Below are 15,206 nucleotides of genomic sequence, written 5' to 3' on the forward strand. Positions count from 1 at the left end.
TTCCCCCCTCCCTACCCCAACTCTCTGACATCACCAACATTCCCAGGAAGCTAGCAGACCACTCCTCTCTTCCTCTGGATTCGAAGAAAACAAAATTGGTTCATGGATCTACGTCCAGGCTGTAGGGCAGTTCAAAGCATCCAGAAGAAGGACACAAGTCCCAGGACCTTGTCACATGGACCACCAAAGAGAGCCTCTGGGGCGCCAGGAGGTGAGAGTTGATTAACGAGGGGCCTCAACAGAAGTTAGACCAAGTCCAAGAAGGCGGCCAGCAGCGGGGTAAGAGTTGTATTTAAAAGAGTCATCACGGCTCACTGCCAGATCTGGACTTTTCTAGGCTTTGCAATGCTTTTGCCGCCCTGATGCTGGTACTGCTGGTGATGAATAGCTGAGGGCTCTGGCTTTTTATGAGGGCCTCTGGTGGAAAGAATAGCTTTGGATATTCCCTCACTATCCCAGGCTGAAACACAAAGGCCGGAGCAAATCCGTCATTTGCCAAAGGGCTTCTTCCTCCTGTAATTGTCAAAAGTTCTGGAAGATGAGGCATTTCTATTCTTCTGGCTTGAAGGAAGGCAGAGGCGTTGGTCTTTAATGAGCATATTGGCCTGTGCATGATCCTTGCTGGCTGCTGTACATCATTCACGAGAGGAGCTGATGTCTACTGAAGCATTGACCAAAGGGATGCCAGTTCCTTGAAATATTCCTCCAAAGACGGGGTTTTGAGGTTAAGCAGATTTGGAAAACCCTGAATTCTACATTTCTTGTGGATGATCGCTATGCCCTTTACTGTGTTAAGATGCCGAAAAGTCCTGTTTAACTTTGTTCAGCTCCGAATGTTCCAGCATTTCTACGTCATGGAACTGAATTTTCATGGCACTCCATTTAACAGGCCTTGGGAAATGTAAAGTAAAACACAATAAAAGAGAGCAGGGCTTCCCTGGTGGCACAGTGGTTGAGAGTCCGCCTGCCGATGCAGGGGACACGGGTTTGTGCCCCGGTCCGGGAAGATCCCACATGCCACGGAGCGGCTGGGCCCGTGAGCCATGGTGGCTGGGCCTGAGCGTCTGGAGCCTATGCTCCGCAACAGGAGAGGCCACAACAGTGAGAGGCCTGCGTAACGCAAAAAAAAAAAATGAGTAAAACATAGATAAGGAAGACACAAGTAAATACTATTTTTCCCAAAGCACACGGGATTGGGAGAGGAGATTTTATATACAGATACAACACGGGATTTAACTTGTGATGTTTTTCTGATTTGGTTTTTATTTCCATAGGGATGAGTGAAACACTGTTGGTGTAATGGCCTATATGGGGAAAGAATCTAAAAAAGAGTAGATACATGTATATGTATAACTGATTCACTTTGCTGTACACCTGAAACTAACATAACATTGTAAATCAACTATACTCCAACAAAAAAATAAAAATTAAAAAACCCCCAAAAAGCCACTGTTGAGGGGCTGCTGTATGGCTGTAGATGGCACAGTCCCTACTCTTGTCTTGTTGAGGAGGCAACACACACACATGCGCACAAACACGCACACACACACGCGCCCCACCAGGGTAACTAACTCTTCCTGTGAGGAGGGTGGGCTCTGGGAGGTGAGAAGCTGGGGCAGGTGAAGGAGAGAAAGGCAGGAGGGGTGACAGAGAGGACCCAGGGGCAGGAGGAAGGTGCCTGGTTCTGTCCTGTCCCCAGGCTTAGGAAGTGTGGTGTGGCAGCCTCTCTGGAGCTGTGATCAGAGCCAGCCAGTGAAGGGTCAGCCTTGCCCTTCTCTGGAAACACCGCCTTTCCTGCAGTGAGGCCGGGAAGGCGCCTCTCATCGGAGGAGTGGCTCTCATTTGTCCAGTGAGCCTCACGCTGAGGGCGGAGGGTGGAGGGCAGAGGAAACGTGACTCTGGCTGCTTTTTGTCACCTGGGACTGTCTTGTGCCCGAATCTCTGTGGCCTCAGGACTGGCGGGGGTGAATGGAGAGAGGCCATGTCGGTGGCCCTGATCTGGGATGTTTCTGTGTGTCCAGAAGAGAGGGTGACACATGCAGGCATGCCCGGCGGCCAGCCAACACCTGTTGAGGACACAGCTGCGGCCAGGGCCGGGGGCATTCTTGGCCGCTGTCTCACGGCTGCCCTAGCAGCTGCCTGGGTGTTTTCCCACATTCCACATGGGATGCTGAGGTCGGGAAGCCCTGAGTAGGAAAGAGCCTCCTCGGGGACAGCAGGGCCCTCCTCCATCACCGCCCAGTGGCCCACACTCCCCAGGAGGCACCGGGCTCCATTTCAGAGAGTGCCAGTTCAGGAGGACGAAGAAAATTTTACAGCCAAGAATTCAGAGTCAAATTCGTTTCAATTTATCGAAACGTACGACATGTTGAAAACGGGGTGCAAAGGGAAGCACAGGCAAAGGAGAGGCAGGGATGAGAGACAAAGAGAAAAGAGCAAGATGGGAGGGGGCCCGTCTCCAACCAGCTGGCTCCTCGTCTGATAAGCCACATTAGGAGAGAGAAGGTTTTGGCTGCGTGAAGAAGAAAAAAAGCAGGAGTAGAACTAGAATTTATTAAAAGGTAAAGAAGAGCAGGCCAAGAGATGACTTAAAGGCTTTCTGAACCTCTCAGAGCTCATGGTCCTTGTTCCAAGTCATGTAAGACACGGGGGTGGGGGCAGGTTGGGTGGCGGGAGGGCCAGAGCACATGACCGCCGAGTGGAATTCCACCCTGGAACCGTATTTTCTTCTCTCAAGTAACTTCTTTAATCCAAGGACCTTAAAACACTTGACAAATTTGCAAGGATTCCACCTCATCTCCTGCCTGTGGGAGGGAAGAGTGTTGTTTTGCTCATTTTGTATAGAGGGGAACCACAGCACGATGGGGCGGAGTTGGAAGAAACGTGTTTCCAGGGCCTGCCAGTAAGAGAGGCTGGGCCCGGGCTCAGAGAAGTCCCGGCTCCCCCAGTGCCCACCCCGGGGCCGCATCTCAGCAAGCAAACTACAAAAAAGATGGCAGATGGTCGGCTAGGAAAAGGAAAGGTTCTATTAGTGTAAAAAAATAAATTATAAATATATATATATATAGTTATAATAAAAATAATTTAAAATAAATCTCTAAAATATCTACAATATATAATAAAAAATTTAAATTTAGAAATCATAGTTCAGTAAGATTTGATTCCTTCTTACCCAATGGCTTCATTTAATTCTCTTGTTTTGCCTTCACAAGTCAGTGAAAAGACAGCAATTCAGGAAAACAGTTTTTTCCAGAACGAGAAGAAAACCAAAGAGTTGTCTCTTTGGATGGTGCTGAGAAGACAGGAAGAGAAGGGAGGGGGGTTGGGGGAAGGAGAAGAAATGGGGGTGGGGAGAGGAAAGTTACCTTCTTCACCTTGGTTGAAAGAGCCCCAGACAATATTTATCTTCCATTTACCTCAGAAGATCAGAAGGTGTAGGAGCTCTGAGAGCTTTTGCTTCAAACTGGGATTTTCCTCCCCAAATTCGACTTTCTACAACCGAGGATGCTCTTCCTGGGGGTCTAAGGAGGGAAAGGGGCTACGTAGGCAGAGGGGGTACGAGGTGCCTCATTTTCCTCAATGTCTGGGTAACTCCCCTAGGGTCTGCGCTTCATTTTCTGCATTTGAAAGAGAGGCACTCGGCCCTACTAGGACGGTTAGAAATTCTCTACTCTATTTATAAAAGGCTTAATCTTCTTTGGTCCCAAGTTGGGGTCTTAATACACCCTAAGGATGGTGATTCCTTGCTGTTTGCATAGCATATGACAGTTTGCAAAATGCTTCCACACACGTTCCCAAGAAGCCCGAGTGAGGCCAGGCTCCACAAACATTTAGCAGTCTCGTTTTAACACTCCATTCGTATTAATTAATTGAAGTGTAGTTGATTTACAGCGTTACTTTAGTTTCAGGTGTACAGCATAGTCATTCAATATTTTCATAGATTATACTCCATTAAAAGTTATTACAGGGGCTTCCCTGGTGGCGCAGTGGTTGAGAGTCCGCCTGCCGATGCAGGGGACACGGGTTCGTGCCCTGGTCCGGGAAGATCCCACATGCCGCGGAGTGGCTGGGCCCGTGAGCCATGGCCACTGAGCCTGTGCGTCCGGAGCCTGTGCTCCGCAACGGGAGAGGCCACAACAGTGAGATGCCCGCGTACTGCAAGAAAAAAAAAAAAAAAGTCATTACAAGATAACAGCTGTAATTTCCTGTGATATACAATACATCCTTATTGTTCATCTGCCTTATCCATAGTAGTTTGTTATCCCTTATTCCCCTACTCCTAATTTGTCCTTCCCCCTTTTCTTTCCCTTTTGATAACCACTAGTTTGTTCACTATATCTGTGAATCTGTTCCTATTTTGCATATACACTCATTTGTATTATTGTTTAGATTCCACATAGAAGTGATATCACAGAGTATTTGTCTTTCTCTGTCAGACTTATTTCACTCAGCATAATACGCTCCACCTCCATCCATGTTGCTACAGATGGCAAAATTTCATTCTTTTTAATGGCTGTGTAGTATTCCCTTCATTTTAATTCCAGGATCTTTTGTCATTGATCTGAGCACTTGCCCCCCAAACTCTGGGGGGGGGATTATAAACCATCACTAGCAGATACTGGTTGTAGCTGGTCTCCACTGGGAAGTGATATCCAGTCCTGGCAGTCAGATAATTCGCATGCAAAATTATAATTAATCTGTTTTGTTTGGCTATTTCAGATTGGTTGTCAACATCAATAAATTTGAGCGGATAAATCTACCTGCCTACCTAGTCCAGTTCACCTGGACCTTTCAGGGGATGTTCTAGGATCTTGCCAGGACTTTGTAAATCTGAGCAATCTCCTCCTCTCTCCTCCACGGCTGTTCTCATCCGCCCCCTGCCCCATTTTCTAAATACCTGAAACGTAAAGACCAACAAACATCATACAAGAGAGCTTAACTCTGCAAAGGAAGTCAACTGCATCAATACAGATCTTTCCGTACTTCTAGAGAATATTAATATCCTGATAAAATATAGTTCCATATCTCCTCTAATTTGGAGACAATATGGAAGGAGAGTTGGGGGGAAGGTGGGGGGGTCTTATGGATTTTCGTCCTCAGTTACTCAGCTGGCAGATGCTTTTCACGGTGTTCCAGGAGGCAGGGGAGCCACTGCAAGGCACACCATGTGTCACAGTGCCTCACATTGACTCATGGCCAGATCTTGAGAAGAATTCACAGAAGTCAGGAAATTCCGAGAGAATGCTCTCATTTCACCCTCTGCTGACCCTGTAGTGAAAGCGTAGGTAGGGTCAGGCTGGAGGACGTTTTTAGAAAGGGAAAAATCAAAGCACTTCTGTTGCTCTTGCATGCCTGGGGCAGGGCAGTGTCCTAACAGGCCTGGCTGAAGATGCAACATCAGCCTTCAGCCCCAGTGCCCTGGGGGAGCCAGAGCTGGTCTGTTTCTTCTTTTTTTAAAAAATAAATAAATAAATAAATTTATTTATTTATTTATTAATGGCTGCATTGGGTTTTCGTTGCTGCGCATGGGCTTTCTCTAGTTGCGGTGAGTGGGGGCTACTCTTCGTTGCGGTGTGCAGGTTTCTCATTGTGGTGGCTTCTCTTGTTGCAGAGCACGGGCTCTAGGCACGTGGGCTTCAGTAGTTGCGGCACGTGGGCCCAGTAGTTGTGGCTCCCGGGCTCTAGAACGCAGGCTCCATGGTTGTGGCGCACAGGCTTAGTTGCTTCGCATTATGTGGGATCTTCCCGGACCAGGGCTCGAACCCATGTCCCCTGCCTTGGCAGGCGGATTCTTAACCACTGCGCCACCAGGGAAGTCCCTGTTTCTTCATTCTTGACTTTTATTTTTGCAGGAGATTCCACCCCACCCATCCTTGGCTTTGTTTCCCCTGGGGGAACAGCATCTTTCTTTCTGGGTAGAGTAAGATGCCCAAGACCTCCCCTTCCAATGCACAGGGCCAAGTTTAGAGTTGGGGCTGCTCATTTGAGCTTTGTGTGTAATTGAGCCTGGCACAGTTGAACCAGGCACAAGCCTGGTTATCATTAGGAGGGCTGGCATGGAATGAAGGAAAGGGAGAGCTCGGACCTAAATTAGAAGAGCTTCCTAAGGAGAGACACAGTGGCACGGCTGGGTGATCTAATCTCCAGGGAATTCTCAAGAGAAAGGATCAAGTATTAAAAGTGTCCGGATGGGGCAGTGAGAGAACTCACAGGGCCATTTCTTGGGGTCATTTGCTTCTATGTGCAGGGGGTGGGGTGGGGGAACTGTGGAAATAGGTGACAGACACCAGAGGCGTCAGACGTTAAGAGCGAGGCTGTGCTCCCAGGGCTGCATGGAATGCTGAGAACAACAGGGTAATCCACTTAATAGACATTTACCAAGCGTGTCCAGAGCTGGCATTGCCACTTAGGTCCAGAGGACTGCGAAGGGTCCCTTTCCTCTGCTCTGCCATTGACTCAGGGAACACCCTTGTTGAGAACCTGGCTGCTTATGGCTTTGGGAAATGGGACCATCACCCCTCCCTCCTCTGCAGGTGGGATGCTCCACTGCTTCTTTACTTCCTGTGGGTCAACAGCGTGGCAAGGAGGCATCGGAACAAGCCAAGGAGGCTTCCTTCTTGAGGTGCTGTACCTGCTGAGCTGGTGAGTGGACACGCGTGTGTGTCCACCTGCCCTACCCCAGGGGTCCTGGAGCCTGGTTGTGTGAAGAGGGCCCAGGCGAGCCCCGTGCTGCGGGCACAGCACTGCTCCCGCTCAGCTGTCCTGGCCTCTCCGTCCGCCTGTTGACTTGCGTCAAGGAGCTGGCAGCGCGGGGCCCCAGTGATCCCCAGCGCCGCCCCCCCACCCCGCCAGGCCGTCTCTCCTCCCCGCATTCCTGGTGGCGTCCCAGCTCCGGGTGACCCCAGGTTCTAATATTCTTGGGTTGGTTCAGACTACCCAGCTGGCGGCGCTCCGGGCTCCTGGCCTTGTTAAAGCCAGAATGCCGTCTTTTACAAGGCTGGCTCTTTCCATGAAGTTCATCAAGCAGCCCGCGGGGTTTTTTGTTTGTTTGTTTGTTTTGCAAGCAAGATGGCCCCTTTGGTTAGCTCTGTTGTTGGGGTGTGGGATAGGGGCGGGGAGCCTGGGCTGCAGTAGGGCCTGGTCTGGGCTGTGCGATTGTTATTTTTTTAAATGATAGTTTTAAAAAATAAAGTTCAAAGGTGAGTGCCCTTCCAAGAGGAAGGATTAAATGGGTGGATTTGGAAATCTTTCAACCCTGCAGGCATTGCTAGGGAACATAATCTATTTTGCATTTTTCTTCGTGAGCCAAAGTCGGTTATGGTGTGGGAATCGCTTTTGCATTCTGTCTCTCCCTTTCTCCATGCTACAAACATATTCATGCCAAGGAATATACAGGTTGTATAAACATCTCCTCAAAAAATCACATAAAGATATTATATATAGTCACATAGGTCTCCTTCCAAATGGGTGTGCTCATAAAGACACATAGAGATATCCCTCACACCCTACACGCAAAAAACGGCCAATTTAGACGTTGGCAGAGCAGTTCTGTCTTAGTAGAAAAGCTTGGCTCCACGCTTAACAAACAATCCCATAAAACCCACGCTCGCTTTTATTGAATATTGACGCATGAACGGCCCAGGGTGGACAACTTGAACCAGGGTAGAAGGCAGCCTTCACTGTATTGTCCATAAAGGGTGGCAGGAAAGTCTCTTTTTGTTGAAATTCAATCCATTCCTAGAAAAAAAAATTTGCTTCTAATACTGGTTGGCTGGACTTCACGCTTGTGTCTCTTTCTGCCGTAGTATCATTTTAGCTCCTTGAACAGCCAAGAGGTTCCTTTTACGTTTGGTCTTCCTGCCTCCAGCCTCACCCCCTGAGTTCAGCCTCCACGAGGCCGGCTGCCAGAGTAATCGCTTAAAAATCCAAATCAAATCTAGCACTCTCCTGCCTAAAATCCTTCAGTGGCTCCCCTCTGCCTGCTCAAGCTCAAATTCCTTACCTTAGCAGACCAGCCGCTCAGCTCTCCATCTTTGTTACCTAGTAAGTCATTTCATGCAAGTCTCCCAGCCCTGGGCACCCTACACTTCAGCTCTTTCAAATTGTCTTTCAGGCCACAATCCCCAAGCCTCATATAACTCCCTCCACCTGGAATGAGCCGCAGGGTATGAGTGGGACAGTGACAGCATCTTTTGGGCAGGGCGAGGGGGACAGAAAACTGATGTGGGGGAATGAGGGTAGTCCTTTCAACTAGGGTGTCCAGAAGAGGCCGCTGGAGAAGGTGACCTTGAGCAAAGGCTGAAGGTGGTGACAGACTGAGCCATGGGGATGTTCGTGGGGGGAAGCATGCCGGGCAGAGCAGCAAGTGCAAAGGCCCTGAGGTCGAAAGGTGTCTGATACCTTCAAGAAATGGTTGGGGCAGAGTGAACGAGGAAGGGGTGGGGCAGCTAGGGGCCGGGCTGAGGACCTGAGGCTCTTGAACTGAAACAATCCCCACTTTTTCTCGGTGGCCAGTGGTGCTAGTGACAAAGGGGGACCCTGAGGAGCCAGCAGCTTGGCTGCGAAATGCCTGGAGGGTTGACGTCACTTTGCTTCCGAAAGTAGAATGAGTCTAAAAGTGGATCTAAAAGCGTCAGACTCCAGACTTTCCTTTCTTCTAACCTATGTCCACAGTCTCAACAAAACTGTTTCAGAACTTTTCACCCTGCTGATTGAAAATGGAACAGTCTTTAATGATGCAGTAATGTTTAGGTCCAGATCTGGGTAAAGGGTCCTCATGCTTAGGGGAGACTTCGGGGTGTTTACATCTGATCTATAATGTTCTCAACAGTCATTTATTTACCAGTTTTTCTTATTCCTGTTTTACAGACCGTCCCAGAAAGTTCGTACATAGACCTTCCTTCACGTGTATGGATAAAATTGTGAATTACTGTCACACCTCCCCCACCTGTTTTTTTGTTGTTGTGGTAAAATATATACAGTGTACATTCACTGTTTTACCCATTTTTAAGTGTACAGTTCTGTGGCCTTAAGTACCTTCCCATTATTGGGTAACCCTCCCCATCATCCATCTCCTGGAATGTCCTCATCCTCCCCAACTGGAAGTCTGCACTCATTAAACACTAACTTTCTACTCCTCCTCCCCTCAACCCTGGCAACCCCCATCCTCCTCTCTGCCTCTATGAATCTGACTGCCCCAGGAACCTCATCCAAGAGAAATCATATAATATTTTGTGTATCCGCTTTGGTGACCGGCTTGTTTCACTTAGCATAATGTGAAGCATTATCTGTGTAGCAAGTATCAGAATTTCCTTCCTTTTTAAGGTTGAGTGATGTTCCATTATATCAATATCACATTTTGTTTATCCATCCATCCATGGCCACATGTGCTGCATCCACCTTTTGGCCAATGTGAATAATCCTGCCATGAGCATGGGCGGATAGACCCCTTCTGTCACTTCCTTTTCTCCCGTCTTTAAAAAGGACTCTTCGTGCAGGAGAACCTTTTGGCTGCTCAAATCAGTCTCTGGATGCCCTTCTGCCTTCCCAGCTGCTTTTTCACTAAGTTGATTGATGATGAACACCCCTTCTCATTAGCGCAGCCCTCAGCCACTAGGAAATTAGAGGCTTGGGTAATCCACACGGAAGTAAAAGGGTGATGACTTTTCCCATGTCATCCTTGGGAAGTCACTAATGCTGCTGGAAGCAGAGACTAAGGATTTCCTCAGGGCTGGGCCTTCTGATCTTCAGAGGGTGGCTCCTCAGAGGCAGGGACTCCAGTGAATGGGCGATGTTCTGGGAGAGACCGCAGGCACATCCTGGCCAGGGCTACTGGGCATCTCTTCAGATGTCCTGGTCCATTGGCTGTAGCAGAGCTTGGATGAAGCCATAGCCATGGTTTCAGAGGCCCCTGGGCCAGCCCATTCTACTCAGTAGCTATAGACTGCACTGCTACTCTCCAACAGCTGGCCTAAACAGTACTTGCACTTGAACAAAAAAGATGCAAGTTGCGAAAGAAATTTACATGACGCAAGTTCACATGCTTTCAAAATGGAGGAGGCCCAGATATGAGAGAGAATGGAATCAACATGAATGGCATGGGGGTCAGCCAGATACAGATCAGGTCTCGGTGGCTGTGGGCTTTGTCTAAGCTATGCAAATTCTGGGAGCCTCAGTTTCTCCGTTTGCAAATGGGAAGAAGGCCACTGTTGGGACTAAATAAGAAAACGTATGAAAGTTGCTTTGGTCGAATAACCCTAGCTGCGTATTAGTGTTATCTTATAAAATGGGTGCTTTTGAAATATAAGATGCCTGGGCACCATCCCCAGAGATCGTGATTTAATTGGCTGGGGCAACTGTAGTGTTTATAAAGTTCCCCAAGTGATTTTAATGTGCAGTCAAGGTGACAAATCATCAGCCTAGAGTGTAGCAGACCCTCCACAAATGTTAGCTCTCCTTCTCATCCCTTGTCTCATCCCTGCAAACTCCAGAAAGCATGTGCCCTCCTTCACACACAATAGCCTTTGGCATTAGCTGCCTGGATTCCTATCCTGGCTCTGTGACAGTGAGCTGGGTACTTCACATAACAGAGCCTCAGTTTCCTACACAAGAAAATGGGATTAAAAACAGAATCCACATCATGGTCTTCCATGAAGATTAGAAGAGAGAATTTAGCATGTGGCTTGGAGATAGCACTCGGTCAATGTTGGCTGTTTTTAGGAGCAGTCAGTGTCAAGTCAGGAATCTCATGGTCTGTACTGCAGCTGGCCCTTTCCACCCCCTCCAGAGACACCAGCCCTTCTCTCCCCTGCCAGGCTGTCCTGCTCTGGCTCTCCTGCTGAGCCACGTTCCTGGGAGATGCCTGGGGAGAACTTGGGATCACATTGAGTCAGAGGTATTTGTAGGCGTGACTCACCAGGTCTTAAAACCAGAAGATTGCCCTGTGGGTCTCATGACGTTTCTGGAAAATAAAAGGAGTGAATATTATTGGGTTTAGTTCATCCGACACTCACCCTCCCTTTTGTGTGCCGGGGGTTCTGAAAGAAGCAGGCAGTGGCCCAGCCAAGTCTGAACCATCAAAGGCCAGGGCCTGGCTGCACTGCTGAGAGATGTTGCTTCTCCCCCAGACAGGTTTCATCCTTTTCCCACAGACTTCTGCTTCTCTGGTTCCCTGCCCAAAGCTACCCTGTTTCTCCTCCCTCCAGGCTCCTGGGAAAATGTTCCCACGGGCTGCCTCTGCTGAGGTGTGTCAGAGCTGAGCTATGCTGCATGGCTGGGTGTGGACTGGGAAGGGGCCACCCAGGCTCCAGAGCACAAGAAAGGGAAAGTTCCCCTTCTGCAGCCAGAATTTCTGGAACCTTGCACTGAAGCCGCAGCCAGGAGTGCACCCATTTCTCTGATGCCTTTTCCCCCACCTCCTGCATCCCTGCTGATAGTAAATCCTAATGTTTCTGGGTCCCAGCTGTCTCTAGAAGCTGTCTACTTCTCTGCATCTCTAGCTACCACCCTAGCAAAAGCCACTGTCATTTTGTAGTTTCTCACCTGCCACGGCAACCTCCTAACTTGTGTCCCCGGCTTCTATTCTGTCTACTTCTTGCCCAATGCAGCCAGGTGAACTTTTCAAAATACAAAACTGATCATATCACACATACACACACATACAAACACACACACATGTTTAAGGCATTTTCAAAGCTTTCCATCGCTCATAGAATAATGACAAACCCCCTTAATAAATTCCGCAAAGCCATGTTTATCAGGATTTGGATTGGCTGTGAGTGACAGAAAACCCAATTTAACAGGAGTTTGAATAGATAAGATTTTATTTTCTCATACAAAAAGGCTACAGTTGAGCCAGCTAGAATTTGTATAGCAGTTCCTTAAAATTCTCAGGGACTCAGTTCTCTGCTCTATAATCCTTAGCATGTGGTTTCTACCTCATGGTCCAAAGGGGCTGCTTGAGCACCAGCCATTGCAACCAAAACCCAGACACAGGAACAAAGAATTGTACATAGCACTTCTACTGACATTTTTCTGCCCAGAATTTAGTGACATGGCTAGAGCTAGTTGGAAGAGAGGCTAGAAAATGTAATCTTTATTCTAAGTGGTCATGGACCAGCTGAAAAGGAGGAAGAAAATGGGTACTGAGCAATACTGGCAGTGTTTATCATACACTCCATCTCCTGACCCCTGCTCTCCTTTTTGAGCTTCATCTCACCTCACACTTCCTTCCCCTGGTGGTTCTCTCCACTCCCAGCAAACTGGCTTTCTCTGGAAGTCCCACATATTTGCAGCACTCCCTTCTGCCTCAGGCCCTTGCTCATGCATCAACATTCTCCCCTCTTCCTACTTAACTACTCATCCTTACTCCACGCCAACAGCATTTCCTCAGGGAATCTTCCTTGATTAGGTCAAACCCTCCGTTTTCTTTTAGATGCTTATAGCATGTAGATTGTATCACTGTTGCAATTACACATTTGTTTATGCAATTATTTGATTATTTTCTGCCTCCACAGTGAGGTCAGGATTTAGGTCTGGCTTTGTACACTGTGGAGCATTCTGCTGGGCATATTATAGGTGCTCAATAAATATTTGTTGAATGACTTAATGAATAAATGTAGCTATTATCTTATATAAAAAAGAGGCTAAGACTCAGCAAACAATTTTCCTGGGCAAATGGTGGAGGGTGGCCAGGAGGGCTGGGGAGACACAATAGAGCCAGGGGAGAGTTCTAAATGATTCATTCAAATCCAGTAAGCTTTTGGGTGTGGCAGAGGAAGCACTGACCTGGAACTCAGGAGCCCCGTCTTCTGGTCTCAGCTCAGCCACCAGTAGCTGGACCACTGCCTGGAGCCAGTGAGAATTGATCAGATGCTGGATATACTTTGAAGGCAGAGGCTATAAGCACTGCTGGCGGATTGGACGTGGGGAGTAAGGGGAAGAGATGGGTCAAGGGTTTGTCCTGGGTGTTTGGCTAAACAAAGGGAAGGTCACTTACTGAGAAGGGGAAGGTAGCAAGAGGGGCAGGTTTTAGGGGATGATCTGAAGGGTTTATTTGCAAACGAATCGCAGGTTCCTGTAGCCAGCTGCACACTTCACCTCTTCCACAGGCGTCCCCCAGGGAAAGCCTAGGCCCAGGCAGGTGGGTTTAAGTGGTGGTGACAGGGAATGCCAAGTGGGTGTAAAAAAAGATAGAAAAGGTCAGCCGTTCAAGGTACATAGTTACCAGCCAAGCAATGATTCAGCCTGACTCAGCAATAGGATTTAACAGAAAGCACTCAGAAGACCTTGACTTACAGGCTTGGGAGGAAGCAGTCACTTTCTGCTAAAGGTCAGTGACAAGGGAAGGCATGTTCATGCATGGTCACTGCAGAAATCTTTGAAGTTTTAGTTTAAACAGCAATGAAGGGCTTTCCTCTTTAAGAAACCTTCAGTCCTCCCTAAGCCAGTGCTCACTGGTTCAAGGCTTTGCTGGAAACCCATCAAACTAACAGCAGGATAGGCCACCTCTCTTATTCCTCTGATAGCTAGGCGAGGTCATCAGCATCATTACTATTACTATCTTCATGATCATATGAGGCTTCTAGGTTGTTCCTCTACCCCTGGTTACTCGAGTTTCTATGATTGTGAACCCTAAGCTTTATTGCCAACCTTGTATATTTGGTCTACACCTTTGCTCCGCAAGGTGTGGTCCCCAGACCAGCAGCATCCACATGACCTGGGAGCTGGCTAGAAATGCAGAGTCTCTGGCCCCAGTCCTGACCTGCCAAACCACAACCTGCCCTTTAACAATGTCCCAGGGGAATGGCCTGCACATGAAAATTCAGGAAACACTGCGCTAGAACATTTTGTGTACTTGCCTCTATCTCATTTTCCTGGTTAGACTTCTATTCGATTAAATATAACAGCCTTGGGCTTCCCTGGTGGCGCAGTGGTTGAGAGTCTACCTGCCGATGCAGGGGACTCCGGTTCGTGCACCGGTCCAGAAAGATCCCACATGCCGTGGAGCGGCTGGGCCCATGAGCTGTGGCCGCGGAGCCTGCGCGTCCGGAGCCTGTGCTCTGCAACGGGAGAGGCCACAAGAGTGAGAGGCCTGCGTACCGCAAAAAAAAAAAAAAAAAAAAAAAAATATATATATATATATATATATATATAAAACAGCCTCTTGTCTGCTATGTGTGAAGCTTATTAACATCGTTCTCGAGCAAAAGCAGAGCCAACAGTTTGTAGGGTTTCTCTTTGATTCTTTTCAACTCATGAGGGTTATGTGCCCAGAAGTGTCTGAGATTCGTGGTTAACAAAAGAAGAGCCTCACAGAAACCGGAGGAACTTAAGTTCTGGTGGAAGAGAGGCAGTTCTGTGAAAGCCAGTAGCAGAAAGTGCCCATGCAATCTCCATCAGAGGAGTTTTCAGGCACACGGGTGGCTGTCCTCAACTGCGGTCCCCGAGGAGCCACTGCTTCTCTGCTCCCATCAGACCAAATTCACAACCACACCGACTGGACATTGGAACATCTGGTGCCAGTGAGTACTGCGAGAATGCGGTTGGGTTGAAGTCAGGATGAGGGAACAAGTTCTCGCCAGATGATTGCTCTGAGTCTCCGCAAGACTCAACTCCCAAATGAAGGAACAGCTCACCCAGGAGGGGCAGCGAGAACACACATGTTCACAAGCAACGGGGAACGTGTTTACTCACTGGTTCTGTCATCACGTCATTCTCCCACCCACATCCCCCCCCCCCAAGATAACAGGCCGAGGTCACAGAGCAAGTTCTGCCTTTGAAAGGCTTGGAACCCCTCAAGGGCAGGGCATAAAGGTGGTCACCCGAACTGTCAATGAGGGGAGCCAAGAGCAGACACTCCAGCTGGAACTGGGAGCAAGCCTGCGGAGACCGGGCTCCAGTAAAACTCAGAACCACTTCCAGGGTGAGCACGAGCCGTCTACCCAAAGGCGGGAACAGGGAGGCGGAAACAGCTGAGGTCATTGGCATTGAGGTGGATCCTTTGATCTGAGATTGGTACACCTTGCTGCCGTACCCAGTTGCAAAGAGCTGCTGCCCACTTTCTACGTGGGGACCCAGGGGATTAGGGGAGAACTCACAGCAGGAGGCTTATAGAGTCTTTGAGTGCGGCCCCCTGTGAACTTAGACCCGTGCTTCAAGTTGAAGACTTTATTTTATTTTATTTTTTTTTTGCGGTACGCGGGCCT

At 48.5% G+C, this 15,206-nt stretch overlaps 1 protein-coding gene across 2 annotated transcripts in view; it reads left to right on the top strand.

Moving 5' to 3' along the window:
- RUNX2 (RUNX family transcription factor 2) overlaps positions 1-15,206 on the top strand; it is a 358,429-nt gene that overhangs the window by 302,335 nt on the left and 40,888 nt on the right. The window lies entirely within an intron of this gene.

The sequence above is a fragment of the Mesoplodon bidens genome (genome assembly GCF_964165515.1).
Source record: "Mesoplodon bidens genome assembly, chromosome: 10".
Lineage (NCBI taxonomy): Eukaryota > Metazoa > Chordata > Mammalia > Artiodactyla > Ziphiidae > Mesoplodon > Mesoplodon bidens.